The sequence below is a fragment of the Epinephelus moara genome, chromosome 20 (genome assembly GCF_006386435.1).
Source record: "Epinephelus moara isolate mb chromosome 20, YSFRI_EMoa_1.0, whole genome shotgun sequence".
Classification (NCBI taxonomy): Eukaryota; Metazoa; Chordata; class Actinopteri; order Perciformes; family Serranidae; genus Epinephelus; species Epinephelus moara.
Genome location: NC_065525.1, coordinates 11,149,687 through 11,169,022, shown reverse-complemented (window position 1 = coordinate 11,169,022; position 19,336 = coordinate 11,149,687). Strand labels below are relative to the sequence as shown.

Genomic DNA, 19,336 nt, shown 5'->3' with positions numbered 1-19,336 from the left:
ATGAGCAATTTTCAAGGGTCAAGTTGATCCCCTATGGAGGACTTAACATGGGTGTGGACTACTCTCTCCATACACTTAGCTAAGAGTGAAGTTAGTGCAACTAATCTAAAATCAGTAAATGATTGTGCTCCAGAAACTTGCGGCACAGGTCTTATGGTAGATTTTGAGTGCGGAAAAACACAGACAGCTATCAAGCAGAGTCTGAAACAGTTGAGTGACAGACCCTTTCAGCTGGTTAGGGCATACTTTAATCATCACCTTCTCTCAGACCATCAGGTCCAGGATGAGTTGTAATGTGTTGCTTTTAAACATGTATCATCACCCCCTTCTCATTCAGAAGTCATCAAATACCACTGCTTTGTCAGTGACTCTAGCATCAGAGACAGACACCAAAGGGCACCTTTTCGCGGCAATATTATAGGCCACAGGGCAGCATGAGTTTGTAACGCAGCAGGATGGAACCTTTTGCGGTGTTGATACACCGCCAGTCAGCCAGGTAACACCTGTTCCTGCAATATGATACACAAACATGCAGCATCAATTAATAATGCAGCCGTATGGCACCTGTTTCAGAGGTAGGCTATTATACACTGCTGGATGGTGTCAGTTGGAAATGCTGCCAGTAACAAGGTAATATAGGAGACCTAATTACTTGTTTTTGTTGCACAAGGAAATAAACGTAAATATGAGGTTTTACTGATGTAAGTTTATTTTGAAAAAGACTGTATGCAGAAAGAGCAGAAACTGTACATTTCCTTTGAAAAAGAACATCTATTCTGTTCTTTTGGATGAGAACAGGTGGTTTTTGTTAAAGTTGAATCCTTCACACTGGGACATGCCAAAAATTAAACTCATGTACCATAAAATGCTCAATTAAGTTAAAAAACTGCATAATTCTCTGTTTATGTGATAAAGAAGAACTTTGTTATGGTTTAATCCATTTGTTATAAATATTTGAATCATTCTTATGAAATCTTGGAAAGAAAACAACAGTCATTCATTGGGATAGACATGTTATTACATTACAGGAATCACCCATTCCCAGCCAAGAAAAGAAAGTAAACAGCGCCATAATTTGTAGTCAGGTACAGTTAGTCATAAGTGCTCTCCAGTTCTTAAGACAATATGAGTTTCAATATGGCCTCTCTGGGTTACTGCATGCAATAGATTGTTATAGACAATCAATCAAGAGAGAGACATTTTTTATAGTAAAAGAATATTTATTAACATGCGCACGTAAGAATGAAAAATGTGGAACGTCTTTGGTGATTAGACTCCATAGAGATGGTATGATTTAAGGAAGATGATGAATCCATAGTCAATTAGGGAACCCCCCACTGTGAAAGTGTTGTCACTAGCCACTTTTACACTGCCAGATTTTCGGCAAATGTTGGGCCGTTTTGCCGGCAAGCTGTAAGCATTTAGATACACAGAGCTGGATTGGCGAGTTGATCCAAGGTGCCCAATTTTCCGCCTCGTAGGGTAGACATATTGGCGGAACCTTTTTGATTTAAACAGAACGAGGCGGCCTTCCGCCACAGGAGGGTCGGTTGATGACTTGTGGGAGGAGGTGTTGATGACGCCGCATGTGCGACCCAATGGCGATGGATAAATAGGAAACAGCTGATAGCAGGAATTAGCGAGCAGCTAGTACTAGTAGCAAGGGGGAAATGCAAACCTGACCAAAGAATTGTGCGCCCTCCTTGTCCTCGCAAATGAAGAGGCCATTAACCACCAATTGACAGGAACGTTTACGGGCTGTTTACGTCACATGCTGAGCTACACGTTTTGTTACTTGCTCACGCCCCCCCATTGCCCCAAAAAAGGCACATTCTGTATGAGCAAAAGTAGCCAGGCGGCATTTTGCTGCACTCCCCGATTTTGTTTTTATACTACCAATGCTGAAAGAAGACTGATTGGGCTTTCCTGCAAATTTGCACAATCCTACTGTTAATGTGTTCACTCTGCTGATGGAAGGCTGAGACAGACCAAAGTCAACATTGCTGCACTATTGCATTTTTCCAGTTTTCCAAATGTTGTAGTGTTGTGATCATTTTATTTCTGGTGTTATAGCATTACAGGGTTCAATGCTAAGGTTTTTTTTCACTTGCCCAGTCGGGCAAGTTGGTCAGAGATCTACTTGCCCGAAGTCAGTTTTTACTTGCCCTATAAAAATTGTTTAATTTAAGCGGCTATCAAATAACAAAGACTGCAGTTATTTTTATGTTATGTAATCTTTATTCACACTGTATTTATTAATTAAAACAACATATGTCATGTATTGTAGCTTAATTCCTACACAAAAATCACAAAAATCACAAAAATGACAGTGTCGGGGGGCAGCAATCTTCGTCAGTCGTTCTCTGTCTATAATTTTGCGCCCTACTTGAGCCATGCCCACCTCTATTTATTTTTCACCCCTCTCTCCAGTTCTGCTGTGTTAACACCAGGTTTAATATATTTTGCTTCCATCTCTCTGCCCTGCTCTACTCTACTTCAACGCTACTTAGCTCTCTCTCTACTCTACCAGTAGACTACCACATCCACCTGTTGCACAAAACGCACACAGCAGTGTTTCCCCTAGGATGGAGTTGTAGCAGCGGAGGTGAAGCACACGCATGAAAAATAATTTTCACATGCGTAAAACTTTTTTGTATGCTTGCAAAGCACAGCCTGCTGGGATGTTTCTATGTATCTACTGGCACCAGAAGGGCTCTTTAGGACTAAGTACATACAGTACATGTGTGCACAGTATGAGCAGGTGCAATGTCTGTCTAGCTTACATATGAGGTGTCTCAAGATTTAGGAACATACAATTTTATTGAATATAATAAACTAAAAAGTCACATGACATGCTGCTGTTTTGTGCTATGACCTATGTAAGTGCTGGAAGTTGTTATTTACGTGACAACGCTTGAACGCAACACAAGCTCAGCATGAGTGCCGTGCTGCGCTGCTGTGTGAGCAGCATGTCTGTCTGTGCGTAACAGCAGTCTGTTGATTGTTATTTACACAGTGTCCATAACAATAACTTTGTCAGCTGACAAACTGCACCGGGCTCCGGATCAGGTTTGGTCAGGAAAATGCGGCCCGAGCCGCTCTAGCGTGCTCACCTGTGTGTGTGGCGGAACTCTGCCGTGCGCGATACAGAGAGCAGAGCAGAAATGTTAACGCGTGACCATGTAGAGACAGAAATGACATGATGACATAACACCATAAATAGTATATTGTTCTGTTATTATATGAAGCGTCTGTCGCGCAAAATAATATCAATGGGCAGGACATTGTTACACAACGTGTACCGGTGACTTCAAGCAGAGAGACCGCTGCATCAGAGCTGAAGGAGCACGTTTTAAAATACATTTATTTTATCAATTAGTTATTAACTTTTACTATTTTTAGCAACTTGCCTGATTGGGCAAGTGAGTTGTTAGTTTACATGCCCGACCTTGAGTTTTACTTGCCCCGGGCAATCGGGCAATCGTTATTGTTGAGCCCTGCATTAGGTGCAAAATGTGTGTGTATCCCTAATGAGATCTCCTCTGCTTAAGAAACTCTTAAGCCTCTTTAAAGTCCTCGTCCTTACTCCTGACAGTTTTTCACCCTAGGAGCTCTTTTAAGATCTAAGATGCTCTGTGAGTAACTTTTATCTTTACAAAGACCTAGTCTTAACTTTAAGGAGAAATTCTAAGAAAACATCACAATTACAAGAATTTTCATTGAATTTCGTCATTAGGAGCAACTCTTTGTACTAGGAAGCTTACTGTGTGTAGTAATATGTGGCATGACATGCATTAAAACATATTTCCAGTCATCAAAACTGTGTGTTGGGGGTTTTGCACAGGGAGCACAGACACAAACCTTTCGAAATAGAGGTTGAAAAACCCTGTTTCTGAGCCTCCACCCGTCTTTCAGTCTTTCTTCCACAAATTTCAAAATGACAATGCTGAAATGTGCTTGTTCCTGCTTTTCCTGTGACATAAGCCTTTTTTCATACAAGTAATATGAGTTTGGGAAGTAATGTAGTTCAGTTTGTATGATAAGGGGACACCAAAAGTTTTTAATTCATTGATATCCAAAACCTCTGAGGAGTTTTATTTTTTTTTTAACTCAATCTGAAAAAAACCCACCAGTATTCTAATGTCTGGGCAAATACTGACTACAAGTCACTCCCTTCATTAGTCAAACTAGCCCAGCTGGTTTTGCAGGGTGGATCCCTGGGGCTGTATTCACAAACTTTCTGAGAAAACTCTCAGGGAGCTCCTAACTTAGCCTAAAAATGTTTACTAAGGAGCTCAAGCTTAGGGGCGATTTAGGAAAATTCCCAGAGCAACTCTGAGCAAGGAGGGGACAGAAACTTCTACCTTAATGAGGAGATGGGGTTGACCCCTGTTGCTAGGTGTGGTACATTCTTTTGACAGAACACCAGGAACAACTCTTTGTACTAGGAGGCTTTGTTAATATAGTCCCAGGGGTCGTATTGAATGACAACTCTTTAACAGTCATTCTGTTAAAAGAATGCATCATATCTAGTAACAGGATCAACCACACCTCTTCCCTAAGGGTAAGGTTTCTATCCCTTGAGTGCTCAGAGTTGCTCTGAGAACTTCCCTAAATCACTCCTAATCTAAGGCCCCATTTATACGACAACGATTTCAACTGAAAACGGTAAACTTTAGTTGCGTTTTGGCCAATCGTTTACATGACAGTGGCGTTTTGGGTGCCTGAAAACGCAACGTTTTGAAAACGGGTTCCAGAGTGTAATGTTTTGGAAACAACAGCGTCTCCATTGTCATGTAAACTTGCAATATGCAGTTCCTCTGAAAACAGAGACTTTTCGCACATGCGCAATTACGGTTCCAGTCACTAGACATGCCCACCGTCACAACAACAATGCCGAGCTCTGTTTGTGCTGCTCACCCTGTTGATTTTTAGAGAAACCGTTGTCGTCTAAACAGGGCCTAAGACTTTTTACTAAAAGTTTTTGGGCTAGGTTAGGAGCTCTCTGAGAGTATTCTCAGAATGTTTGTGAATACGGACCTAGGTCTTTAACACAGTACTGCATGTAGGCCATATAGATAATCATATTGTCATAGGAGCTGGAAAGCGTTTATGACAATATGCACTCATGCATTCACTAACTATAGAATTCAGGGTGCTGTTAACTGACTTTATTATAGGAACAGAAATGAGTCATTCCTGTTATGTAGCAACATTTATGTCCCTGTGGCTTATTCCTTCATATTTTTGTCAAAATTTGTCAAAAATTTATGGCAAATGGCTTCTCTTTCACATAACAAAAAGAATAATTTATTAAAAATAAACTAAAGGCTGTGAAACGATTATTTTTTAAATCACCATTAATCGCTGATTTTCAATGGTTAAACGTCTATATCAACAAGATGAAACAGTTCTTACCAGAGTGTTTTGACTGGGAACCAAATGAATGCAATGAAATGTATTTTATGATCTCCACTTTTAGATGTATTTCTTTGAAGTCAGTGCTGCACTATTACAACTGTGTGGTCTTCAAATTGTGACTCAGAGGTAGGAGACGAATTCACAATGCTTGTTCTGTCAAATTCATAGTTTTTTGTTGTTGTTGTTGTCATTTTTTTTCCCCCACAGAATTACACTGTTTCACATTCAAGCTTTCACCTAATTTGCAGTTTTCAGGTGTTCCAGTTTAGTTTCTTTCTCTGATTCATACAGGTCCTTTATGTGTGAAACAACTGTTCCCTGTGGTGGTAAAACATATGAGTGGGCACAACATGTCAATCTGAGGATGTCCCCTTAATAGATACTGTACTTGTGCGGTAGTGTGTCTGTGTTGCAGTTACGCCTCCAAAACTACTCTGCAGTGGGGTTTCTGTGAAATGCTGTAAAGTCTGATTAATTCCAAACACACCTAAAGCACACATTAAACATGGCTTAATAGTGACCATTTCAAACACAAGTACACATATCAGCTTCATTATAACTTGCAAGATTCACAGACAAGACACTTGCCTTTTGCTGGACACATTTTCATTCATTCATTCATTTATTACAATTATACAAACGTAGCAAGTGGTAAGGCTGTACATGTTCTATAGTCCTAGCAACAAAACTAAAACAAATATATCCCTTAAACAAAGGAAGGACACTCTTCAAAAAGGCACTTAGTTTACAAATAACTTTACTAACTAACACAAGCTAAATATATTAGCACAAGCTGCATTTTACATTGTATAAATTAGCCCAGTTGCTTGTTGAAGTTTTTCCTCACAGGACTGGTCACAACATTTCCACCTGAGGATGTCCCTTAGACCCGTGTCTTAAACAGTGTCTTCTTTGATGTAGTTTCATCTACAGGTCTGTGGTGATTCCCACATTCCAAAATAGTGCTTTGCTGGCTTTGGCGATTTGGTTGCCTGCTGATATCAGTCTGATAGCTGCACCTGTGTGCTTAGCTCATAGATGGTAGGCCTTTCCAAAACCAGACCTTACCCACTTCCATCCATCACAGAGTGTGACTCTGTTTGTAGTCACCTTCACAGCTGAATGAGGGACCCTTTATCAAGGTGTATGGGATAAACACAGTGGCAAGCTTTGAGACAAACTTCCCTTTCTGCGGCAGAAAGAAGTACTGTCATAACTTTTGGTAACCATGGAGAAAAATAAAGCGTAATCCCACTTTATGTTCTTAATATATATTTGTAGCATCTATGTTCAATCTGTATGTGCTGCCATTGTACATGGTTAGTAAGCCGACATCAGTGCACACTGTAGGAGGGTTTTATAACCAACTTTCACTTCTCACTAGTTAGTTTGGGACAGCACTCAACAGACTGAGCCTCTGGGTGAACACAGAAACAGAGTTAAAGTGGGTAGGGGGAGGGTGTATGGGGTGGTTTGGGAAAGACCCTCCAGGTACTTTTGTGATACTTTAATTCCATTTGACACAAGGTGCATATAATGGTAGCAACACCCACATTTCCCATCATGCCTTGTGCTGGACTAGCAGTTTTTAGTTTTCTGTTAAGTTTTCTGTTTTGTGTTCCAAAATGCAAAGGTCACTTTTTGTTGGTGGTTATAATGTCTGTTCAAAATCATGGCAGTTTATGCTGGTTATTGTCTTTTTTTGTTAGTTAATAGTTTACACCATTACTGAGTTGGGTGTTACACTTATATGGGACAGCTGTATTTTCATTTGAACAGTTGTGCAGTAGTGTTCCACTATTCTCATAAAAATGATCATAAATAGGAATCAGCCCTGTGTTCTACCTGATGATGTACAAAAGATCTTTTTATATTTATTTATATGAAGAAATAAGTTCAAGTGTTTGAATAGAAGAATAAAATCATGCATTGGCACAGGATTATGGCGCTACCTCTGCTGCAGCAGGAAACAGCAGCGGCAGTGTTAATGTGAGTGAGGTTATGATGAAAGATCAAAATAGCAGCCTGTGATTTGATGGGGTCAAAAAGAAGGCACTATGCTTGGACCTTAATGATATTGCGATTATTGCGTTAACACTGACAGTCCTAAAATGAACATTACAAATACATTTTTCTTTGGACGTCAGTGTTACTGTGTCCCTAGTGCATAGTAATCAGCTTCTACAATAATTATATCAATATAAAATTGTTTAAAAAAAAAAGCTCAATTACATTATTACTGACAACTTCAATTACTTTAAAGGCCATGTTAAAGTATCTCTGAGTATATATATCTAACAATACATCTAAATTTGTGTACCTCATTGTAAAGTGTGTAATAGGTAATCATGTACCCTTATCCCTACACACATTTTTTTCTTGATTTTCACCTCCACAGGAAGGTCAACGGTCAGAATTGGCTACAAAGCAGCAGATAATTGGGATTCAGTGATCTGCTCAAATATATATGTAGCTAAGTCGGTGCTTGATCATATTTCAGAGGAGTTTTTTATGCCCCGTCTTTCTTACCTGTTTGATTGATTCACCATTTACCTTGTCTGGGATTATTCAAAGGTGTCAGGTTCTGAAAGGTGAGGTTTTCAACTTTCTCACCTTCTTGTCACTTTTTACAAAAGAGGGAAATGAGAGGAAACATCCAATAAAGGTGATAACATTGTTACAGCCAAAACACACCACTAACACAGTTACTTTCACATGACAGATGATCAAATCTCTAGAGTCTGGAAACAATAGTCTCACAGTTAGATGTGAACATCAAATCACACCAGTAATGAAGGAGATAAAAGGAGATAAGTACAGTGTCATACTTTGCACTGTTTCTTGTTTGTTTTTTATGACTTGTGTTAGAAATACATTGGGGATCTGCTATATTCACACATGTAGCTTAAAATTCAGAGACAGACTTTAAAAACTCTTAAGTGACGGCCTAATGGTTTATCAGATGATTATGCTATGTAAACAACTGCTGTGTTTCAGTGGTTTACTCATGCAACATATTGTTGGAAAGCTACGATCCTTGCAATTCGACTGATGCAGACTGTTTAATGATACGACCACCACAGCAGTTACAACAAAAGCTGCTGTCAGACAAACAACAAGTAGTTATAACTCACCCTTGATACCTAATCATAATCCACGGATCGATAATATACCAACAAAAATGGTCCTTATACATTCCCAAAAGTCCAGATTATTTAGATCCAGTCAAATATTAACTCCAAACACATTATTACATTGATAAATATCCACAAACTGCTGTTGCATAATTTCATTTTTTTTTTTAAATTTCTCCACTTTTTGTCCATAGCATCTCCAGTCTATACATTTACATCCATTTCTCCATTTACAGCTGCATGTAAATATTGCAGACAGAGTAACATCAAAATGACAGCTGAGCTCTGACCTTTTGATTGACACCTCACTTCAGCCAGCAGGAGTTCCATGTCCTCTCCGCAGCCTACAATAGCCAACAAAAGCCTCTGTTGAAAGGAAGAGCCTGCCTCTCTTTTCCGCCAATAGAACCAGCTAATAGCAAGCGGTTGTTCCAGTGACTGACAGGTCTGTAGCCACTAAAACGCCTGACCATGAAAGGTCCATTTTTTGTTGTCATTATGAACATTGACCATTATGAATGTACATAAATAATAAAGAAAGAGAAACTCTTTCTTTCTTATTAATATAGTTTTTCTGGAAGTGTTTTATATACAGTAAGAGCCTATATACAGTAACATTTTCTCACAGGCTATACATTTTTAAGTGATTATTATGTGTCTGCACAGGCTGTTGTCACAAACTGTTTGTACAACAAAAAGAAATGTACTGAAATTTGCACATTTCCCACATATTTTGAAAGGCTACAGTCATGTGGCCAATGCGCTGACAGGAATAAACAAGGAGGCAGTCCCGAGGGGTCTTGTAAAGAGGCAGGTTGTGGTGGTGGATGGGTCACAATAACCCAGACTTTTCCATGGAACTTTCCCCTGAAGACCTGTGTTCGGAACTGTGTGAACTTTGAGTCATTTTAAAGTGGAGTTGAAGCACTGAACAATATGACTGTGGTTCGTTAGATTTTTACCTTAGGCAAGATATGACACAGCAATCAAACTTGATATTCACCCAGATTTGCTATAAAAACTAGATGTATTTCAGTTTTTCACCAGTAGGGCGCAGCCATCTTAAAACAAGCTAGTTAGTGACGTCACGCGAATGGTTCGGCTCTGTCGTTCTCTGTTCGCCGGTAGGAGTTAGTGAAGTGGTTGGCAAAATGGATGTTGGTAGAGAAAACAAAGGAGACGACGAAAGGAGAACCCGAGGAGGATCATTTTGTATTGCCCCTGGGTGTTCAAATGAGTTTTATCGACTTAAAGAAGGTGGTAAACTGGTCCATTTTCATGTCCTTCCCGTGAGGAGACCACAAGTGATGCGCCGCTGGCTGTCTGCTTTGAAACGCGACAGTCCACCTGTCGGACCTGGACTAAGAGTTTGCAGTGACCACTTTCTGCCATCAGATTATGTGGAGGAGGGAGGCTTCGATGAGTCCGGAAGATTTGCTCGTCGGCCCACAAATCGGCTGAAGCCAGATTCCGTGCCATCAGTGTTTGATTTTAGCCGGTACAGTGTAGGGGAAACGGACAGACCACTACATACGGACACTACGGAGCCTGTTCTCCGCCGGAGGGAAAGGGCACAAAAACGCGCGAGCCAGGCAGAAAAGCGAGAGGTAGTGTTACTGTAGCCTAAATGTAGCCTATAATATTGTAGCGTCCGCCAGGACCATAGACTGTGGCCAGGACGTGTGGAAGGATGACGCGGTTATTCGGCAAACCACCGTTTATTACGTAGGCCTAAGGGATAATGTATAATGAGCCGGTGATGAGCCGGTGATGAGCCGGTGATGAGCCTCCGCTGCGCGTCGGGGTTCTATTCCCCTGTCAGGAGTTCTATTCCCTGTATTCACCGGCTCATTATACATTATCCCGCTTATTACACGGCTAATTATCAGTTAAATAAATAATGTTGTCTGCCTCCGCGAAGTGCATTAAAACCGACCGGATTCGACAAGTTTTGGTGAAAGTTTTGTACTCACCCAGGCTTAGTGGACTGAACCGAGGCATAAAACTCGCGTAAAATGTCATTAAGCATGACTGCCGAGTGTGTATTCAAATCCGTCTTCTTTTGTTTTTGGCAGAGAAAGTCCGTAGGTATTCTTTTTCTTCAGCGGCATCCCATTCCTCAAAATCCTTGTAGCTACTCTCCAAATAAGTTAAAAGAAATGTTAAAATCAGCCACTTCTGTTTGTTTTTTCCCTCGGAAGTTGTTTGACAGCTGCAGTGTTGCAGACGGCGTCCCTAGCAACGCTGGGCTACATAGCAACTGTGTAATGACCGTTGCTACTAGCAACGGTCACACATTCACTACAGGGTCGCTACAATATTGATAATCAAAGTTACACTTGTGAAATTAAATGAATCTACAGCTCAGCACAACAATAGCATAGAGTGCCAAATCAGCTGCCGCTGACAAGCGGGTAGCCTATTTAAAAATGGCTGATCGCCCGCTGTCCAGAAACAATACAATGTTACGGACATGTAGCTAACAGAGAATTAGGAAATTAATCGATGGTTGCCTTGATCCTCAGCCTTTATGCCTTGCCGCTGCTGAAGCGGTGTATGAAAAACATCTAGGGGGAAAAAAACCCCGCTGTTTGCTACTTATGATTAGAGAGGAAATGGTGTACAGGTGTAGGCCTAAACATCGGGTGGGCAGGCAGTGAAACTGATTTTAAAATGAGACACTGTATTTACGACTTTCTGATCCAAAGATTAAACACTGATAAAAAAAAAAAAACGCTACTGAATGTTTTGTAATTCTGATATTGAAACGTCAATTCTTTGCTCATAGGGCCTAAATACACACGATCATTTGGGGAATTGTTTCAAAATTGGATATCTGAAAATAAATTTCTGTCGCCCAAATGAGAATATCATGACATCAAATTTGGAGTCATGATGGAGGATTTTAAAAAGGGAAATTATGTAAATTCCCTAATTATTAAGGCTAAGCATTTTATCCTCAGATATAGTAGATTTAACAACATATTTAAAAGCAATAAAATGTATAAAAATCATGGATGAATGGATCAGGATTGTAGGTATATTTAGACAATTTTGACCATTTTATTTCATTCTTTATTTGTTTTTATTGCTTTGTGCTCAGTTTGTGATTTATACTGATACTTTGTTGTGAGCTTGATATTGTAATGGCTAGACTTTGTTTATATGATAAAGATAAAATAAGTCTAAAAACATGTATTAGTTATTTTCGTAGCAATGGCAAATAGGAGGAAATCATGGTTATGTAACACAGATCAAAGATAAATTATTAAATAAAACTAAAACATATATATACATAATTCTTTATTTTTTTCTCTAAGGAAATTAACCATAGAAACATTCTCTAAAAAATACTTAATGGAACAGAAGCTTTTGTTTACACACTTAACACAAATTATCCTTTGACTAACTACATAGATCTGTCTGTTTTCAAAGGTCAGGGAAGTATGCAGGCAGTTGTTGGAGTTGACTAGAAGTGAGGAAGCATGTCAGGAACTGGAAGAAAGTCGAGGCAGCAGAATCATGGTGAATGTCAGTACCCAGACTGATCTGGTGGAAGATGAAAGTGAGGGCAGTGGAAGAACACATGTGAGCATAGGTACAGTCACTGATGACATAGAAAAGAACATGGTACTCATCAACGACCATTCCTACTGTACATCAGTGGATGACTTTGGTGTGTTGGATAGCATCCCAGTGCCAAGGGCTTCATCACCACAGCATAGTGAGGTATCATTTGAGTGCATGAGCAGTGAGGGGTCGGTCCATGAGGACAGTGCTGAGAACATGAGCTTAGATGAGCCTGATGATGAATTTTGCTTGAGTGAAGAAGAAGAAGAAGAAGAAGAAGAAGAAGAAATGAGCTTGATTGATGTCGAAGATGAGGAGTTCAATCTCTCAGATGACAGGAAGAGCATAGTATCTGTGCAAGAGCTACTGAAACTGTTCACTGTGTGTCATTGGGAGAATTGTGGAAAATGTCTTGTGGAGCCGCCAACTGTTTCCAAACGTGTATTTGGAATGAAGGTGAAGACTGAGTGCATTGATGGCCACAGCTATACCTGGCGTTCCCAGCCTCTGGTGAGGGGTGTAATGGAGTGCAATGTGTCAGTACCTGCAGCAATATTTGTCACAGGGAATGAATGCACTTCATTCATAGAGGTCTGTGAAACAATTGGCTTAGAGAGCCTCTCCAAGAGACAGTGGTTCAACATTCAAAAGGCCTATGTCATCCCTGAAGTGAATCAAACCTGGTGTTCACACAATGAGGCTGTAATGAGTGCAGTAGGTGATGAACCACTGGTGGTGTCAGGTGATTCAAGGTATGACAGCTCAGGTCACAATGCGTCATATGGCACCTACTCCATCATTGACACAAAGTCAGGGCTGCTGGTTGCTCAGGAGACTGTGAATGTCACTGAAGTAAAGAACAGTTACTGGCTAGAGGTTGAAGGTCTGGAGAGATGCCTTGCAAAGCTGGACGAACACAACGTCTCCATCTCTGTGCTAGCAACTGATTGCCACCCGTCTGTCCAAAGGGTAATGCGAGAAGAGTATGGCAACATCAAGCACGAGTACGATCTGTGGCACATTGTTAAAAGTGTAAAAAAGAGTCTGCTGAAGTGCCACAATGAGGACTTGCTTGAGTGGAGCAGGATGATCACCAACCACCTATGGTACTGTGCTGGCTCATGTGATGGAAGTGTGACCAAGCTTAAGGAGAAATGGATATCTGTGCTGCACCACATCACCAACACTCACCAATGGGCATCTGGTGAGATGATACGGAAATGTGAGCACCCTCCCTACAGCCCTGAAGAGGAAAACAAACGCCCATGGCTCCTTCCCAGCTCTGCTGCATTTAAACACCTGCAGAAAGTTGTGTTGGACAAACTGCTGTTGAAAAAGCTGGAGAAAGTAACAGAGGGCATTCACACTGGCACACTTGAGTCTCTCCACTCCCTCTACACAAAGTATGCCACAAAGAGGAAGAAATTCCTGAGGGAGAGCTTTGAGGCTCGGCTTCGTGTAGCTGCGCTGGACCACAACCATACGTGATCAGAGAGACGGCAAAGACCAAACAGGGAGAGGAGCAAATGAAGCACCAGTTCTCCAAGGCTTCTCAGCAGTATGTGGTGGTACCAGTGAAGGTCTGCAAAGACTACAGCTTCAGAAAGGACATTGTGGCAGGAGCACTGAAGCGCTGTGAGGCAATCTCCATTCGGGCAGCACTGAGGGAACACACCAAAGAGAAAGCAGTGACCATCGGCGAACATAGAGGAGTTAAAAAACCAGACAAAGCCCTGTCAGTTGCAAAACATATCAGCAGATTTTCAGCAAAGCCCAGCACTACAGATCCATAAGCCAACATTATTAGTCTGTTGTACCCCCACAACCCTGACAGGTGCATTTCAAGTTCAGATACCCTTCAGTGACACCACCTGTCATGTAGAAAATGTGTTAATTGAAAATGATTTGAAACTGGATGCTATTATTACTATTGATCATATATTATTTAAGTATTTTTGGGGGGGTGGTATTGCCTTTATTACATTACAGCTTAGAGAGTGACAGGAAAGAGCTATCTGGGTGCCACATTAATTATATATTGTTGAATATTGTTATAGTATTGTTTAATACAAGACATATTTATCCTNATTACATTACAGCTTAGAGAGTGACAGGAAAGAGCTATCTGGGTGCCACATTAATTATATATTGTTGAATATTGTTATAGTATTGTTTAATACAAGACATATTTATCCTGGAGTTTTTAGGCTTGCTCTCTTTCTTCTGTATGTTTGATCAATTGCATGTGTTAGTTATTAATTTTGACTTTTCTGTTAAGTAGAGTTTGAGCAAACTAGTTTTCAAGAACTCTGAATTACAGCAGCTGGTGTTCAGTTAATGACTCAGGTTGGTGGTAAACTGTACAGTCCGCTTATCGTTGCTGTTGCTAGTTTATTGGTTATTGTGACTATCAATATACTGCCAGCCACAATTTGTGATCCTCCTCACAATTTTTCCTTGTACTTTGTGGTGACTGCAGAAGTACACAGTGAACTACACCCAGGTTGGGAATCACTGGCCTGCAGCATGTCATTTAATCATTTTTAAAAATCGTTTTACTGTCATTTCACCTACAGTTAATTCAAAACATGATTAGGTAATTAAAGGGTAATGGTAATGTAAAAATTAATAAAAATGTATTTGATCATTCATTTATATTTTAAGTATTCATTTTTCATCTGCCTATTGATTGTATTCTCAAGTGCTATAGGTATATTGATAATTTCCAAGTGCAAAGTATTAACTTGACCCTTTTGAACTAAAAAATAATATGGACAAAGAACGATGTGTATGATTAAGCAATGTAATGGGAGCATGAAATTCAAAGAGGCCATAAATATACAATGTAACGATTGATTAGAAAACAATTTATTGCTTGAGATACACTACCTTTTTTACAAGTCATAAAAGTACTCAAATCCATGGTATTCTTTGGATGGGAATACGTTCCTGATGGCATTCACAACACAGGATGGAATTGGGATCCTGTTCCTCCTGCCAAGATGACCCCTGGACCAAAGGGTGAACTGTCTGTAGGCTGTCAGCCTGAAAAGACTGACAGTTAGAAGTTGGTTAGGCCTCACATATGGATGTAAGACTATGCAACCTAAAATCTTTATGCTCATTTTCATCATTATATATATATTATAATTCAAATATCAGTAAGACATAGCTCAAATTATATGTAAATATAACAATCACAATATTACGATGGCTGATAAATTAAATATCACAATTGATATGACAGACCTGGGTCAATCAAGTTCAGGCTGTCAGAATCGACACCAGTGCTGTTTTAACACACTCCTAATTAAGGGTTTGTATGGCAAAAAAAAATTAAGTTGACTTCTGTACCATCATGGCTCCCTCTGCATCACTCTAAACGTAGGTATATTAATCTAAATTGTATTTTGCCCGTGTGTCTACTTTGGATTATTTTCCAAGTGACCGTGACCGTTGTTTCTTCTCAGATCCAGTAGATGTCACTAGCGTGTCTCTGACGGGCTCTTTCTTTTGACAATTTGATGGAGGCTCACATCATCAATCAGTCTAAGACAATTTATGTCGCTGAGGATGGAGCTCTTCATTTATAAACTTTTACCAAGGAGCTAGCAAGAGCTTGGTTATTTCTCCACGGCAGGGATAAAGTATATTATGTACAGTGAGACGAGGATGGGCGTACGGACGTAAAACCAAACGGCCACCGCCAGCTATCCAACCCAAAATGCACAATCAAACACGACAAACAGTTCTTCTGTTGGTAAGTCATACAGTTTGTTTATTTTACTGATGCTTCGTGATGCAGAAAATGTCTAGATTTGACTCGGTTTCTAGGTGGCAATGATGTTGATCTAGGCTAGGCTTGCTAACGCTATAGCTGTATAGCTGCGACATGATAACGTTAACGTGATGCTAACGTTAGCTATGTAGCATCTGGCATTGTGGTCTGACAAGTTGACTGAGACAGCAGTAGAGCATATATTCTATGTGGATAAGTGTTTTGTGTGGTTTGACAGCTAAGCAGCAGCCTTCCATTAAATGTTGTCATTATGCCAAGTTTACCTGCTGTTGATTGGGCGTACCAGTGTCTCAGCTCGGACGTCCCTCAGGGATAGCATCGAGACCTCTAGTACCTCTCTCTCCTTGCACAACATCTGAAATGTGGGATTGGTCGTGACACAGCGATCTTGAATGATATGTCCCAGGTTGACTTCTTGGCAGCACATACTCTCCGCGCTAGTTGGCATCGGGATACAAGCTCCGCACTTGCACCACACATTATTCCCAATCCGCCAGCTGTCAGGTTCAGGCACCCTTTCATCGCCGCTGTCGTCCGAGTCCATGGGAATAGATCTGACTATATTTTGTCTAATAGGCTCAAAAGCATAAGCAATTGGATTCTTTGCTTCTGTGGTCCTCTCTACCTCATCAAAATACTCAGACTCCATTGTTTCAACCGCGAATTAGCTTGCTAACTAGTCAGAACTCCAGTGTTGTGACAGAGCTCCTAGTAAACAACCATTCTCGTGACGTAAGCGCCGGCGAAAACAAAGATGGCGACGCGCTATGGTCCAAATACAGCAAAAAGACATATTAATTAGTGGATTTTCTCAATAATGGCTTACAGTTAGAATGTTGTTTTTGTTGTGGTACATCTAACGAAGTCATTAAAGTTAAAAATGTGTGTCTATTTTGCTATTTCATTTCCACTTTAAGTATGTGCTTACCATGTTTCTTTTCCTAAACCTAACCACTGCAACTTTACTTGCCTAAACCTAACCTCCATAACTTGAGGTTAATTATGTAACTGTATATAAGGACGTAACATCATTCATGGAGTGCTAATTCATAGGATATCATAAGAACTGTTGTATGCATTTTTGTAGGATACCATACAAACTGTTCTTTGGGAATATGTTGGGCTGCAAAAACTTGGATGCAAGTACGAATATGGTCTAATAACGATTCTCCAGTGCAGCCAGATTTACTCTACTTCACGACAAGGCAACACTGACTCAAACTTGCGTACATGAGCTGAGACCTGATGTGAAATTTGATCGTTGTCTCCATTCACGTCCACATTGATGATGCCTCGCTTTGCCTGGGAATGAATGTACTTCCAGTTTTCTGCTGAGCATTCATTTCGTAAATGAAGGCCACAAGGATTCTTACTGGTGGGGAAAAACTTACATTACCTCTCAAAAGAGACCATGCATTTACTAAAACTTGAAAACAAAAACAGCTTTAAGTTTACTTCGGGTATGTCTTGGATAGGTGTTTTAGTGAATTTTACAGGAATGGTAAGATTAAAACCCCAAGGTACAAGAGTCAGCTATTTCCAAAGAAACTATTGTGGTGCACTGATGTGACGCATGAATAAATAATAAAAAGATCAAATTCCCAGCCGACTGAAAGCCTGTTAATGTACCCAGAGTCAATTTCAAATTTGACAAACCTGCCTTTTTGTATTATGCACAATGACTTTATGGGCTTGGGGTGACTGACAAGACAACATGCATTTCGAAACGCTGCCACCATATTAGTAATTGAATTTAGTATTCCAGAAGACCAGCTCAATAAAACCTTACACTCTGTGCAACCGAAACCCCTGAAGTAGATATGAGACTGCACAGGTGAGGAAATCAAGGGAGATCTGGAATCTCACCTATCAGCCAGGGTGATAATGAGGAAAAAAGAAATGTGCGATTCAATTGGCAGCCAATTCAATTTTTTTTTTTTTTTAGAACCTGGCAACATGAGCAGAAACAATTTTATCTCGGCAGGCCTCTAAAACCTATCTCCGAGAATATCTGACTGAGACATATTCAGAAATGTAATTTCTAAATTCTGATTAAGTTTTGAACGATTTGCTTTCTTAAAGTCTTGAGATAAAGTCTATATGTCTGTTACACTGCCCCTGCTTATAAAGACCCTGAGAACACATTATGTCATAGCGGATCTTATATTACCATGGAAAATTTTGCCTGAGTTGAAATGGTTTTTCCTGTGTCACATCAGATATTTGGTGGTTGGCTGGTTATGTGCATTTATCTTTGCTTGTGCTGTGCATTAGCCTGGAAATCCAGTCAGGCCCTCACCGATACACCCTTCCTACCCAGGGGACGGCACTAACTGAGGCATTTCAAATGCCGCTGCACGCAATTGGATAGCACGATGGCCAATCAGAGCAAAAAACAAGGTGACGTATTCATTGCACTAGGCCCCATTTGTTTGCCGATCAGTGGGGCTAACTGATATATTATGCTTTTGCCGTATCCCGTCGGCAAAACGGCAAAAAAGTCCTTCCTGGAAGCGAAGGCTTCTAGGGCAGTCTTCTGTTCCTCTCTCAAGGAAAAAGATAAGTGTAGTTGGCTTAGCGTTTCTTCCAAAGCTAAATTGAATGGACGCGGTCCTTCGGCAGCTGCCATCTTGGCTGTTTACTTTTCGACTCCTACGGTGCAGCATTGTCCTCATCATGTCACACCCGCCCAGAACCCGCCTTTGTCAGATGGACTGATCCGATTGGTCCGATAGCGATTCAGCGGGCTCTGCTCATCAGGGCCAGATCCCCGTGCAGAGCAAATTCGAAATTTGTTAGATGCAGGGCATCTGGATTTCCAGGTTAGAAGCTCACTGGAAAAATTTTGTATCACTTCATGAACAAATCACATTACATTTGCATCTAATGTCAGTTGTGGGAATTGTCCTCTTGTTGCTAAGCCTAACTGAGTTATTGAGTGATAAATGTTAAAAATATACATTTTTCAAAATTTCAGTTTGATTGTTGCTGATTTAATCTGAAATATCTATGAATAGAATACGAAGCCATGTTTTCAGGAATATTAAATCTTGCATGGTCATAATGTTTTTGCTGTGGCTCTTGGGACGACACATCCACATACATACACATTCATAATAATTTACAAAAATGCACTTACAACGGTAAGGTTTAGAAAGAGAATCGTGGTTGGGCACATAGGTTTAGGAAAGGTTACATAGGTAAAGCTTGGGGAAAAAGTCATTGTTGGGCACTGTGATGTTACATAGCGTGATATTACATGGGTTAGGTCTAGCAAAGTAAAGTTATGTAGATTAGGTTTAGGTAAAGAATCATGGTTGTGTCGTCATGTTGCATACCTAATGTAAAGTTATGAATCATGACAATGTGATGACATACCTTTAAATAGCCTAATTAAACATTAACTTGGTTT

General features: G+C 40.3%; 1 long non-coding RNA gene across 1 annotated transcript; it reads right to left on the bottom strand.

The window, feature by feature from the left end:
* Window positions 1-14,964: 14,964 nt before the first annotated feature.
* Window positions 14,965-16,333, bottom strand: LOC126407667 (uncharacterized). The gene is made up of 2 exons (XR_007571812.1): window positions 16,188-16,333; window positions 14,965-15,179 (listed from the first exon to the last, which is right to left on the bottom strand). It is a non-coding gene; the product is annotated as an uncharacterized LOC126407667 (long non-coding RNA).
* Between the last annotated feature and the right edge of the window lie 3,003 nt (window positions 16,334-19,336).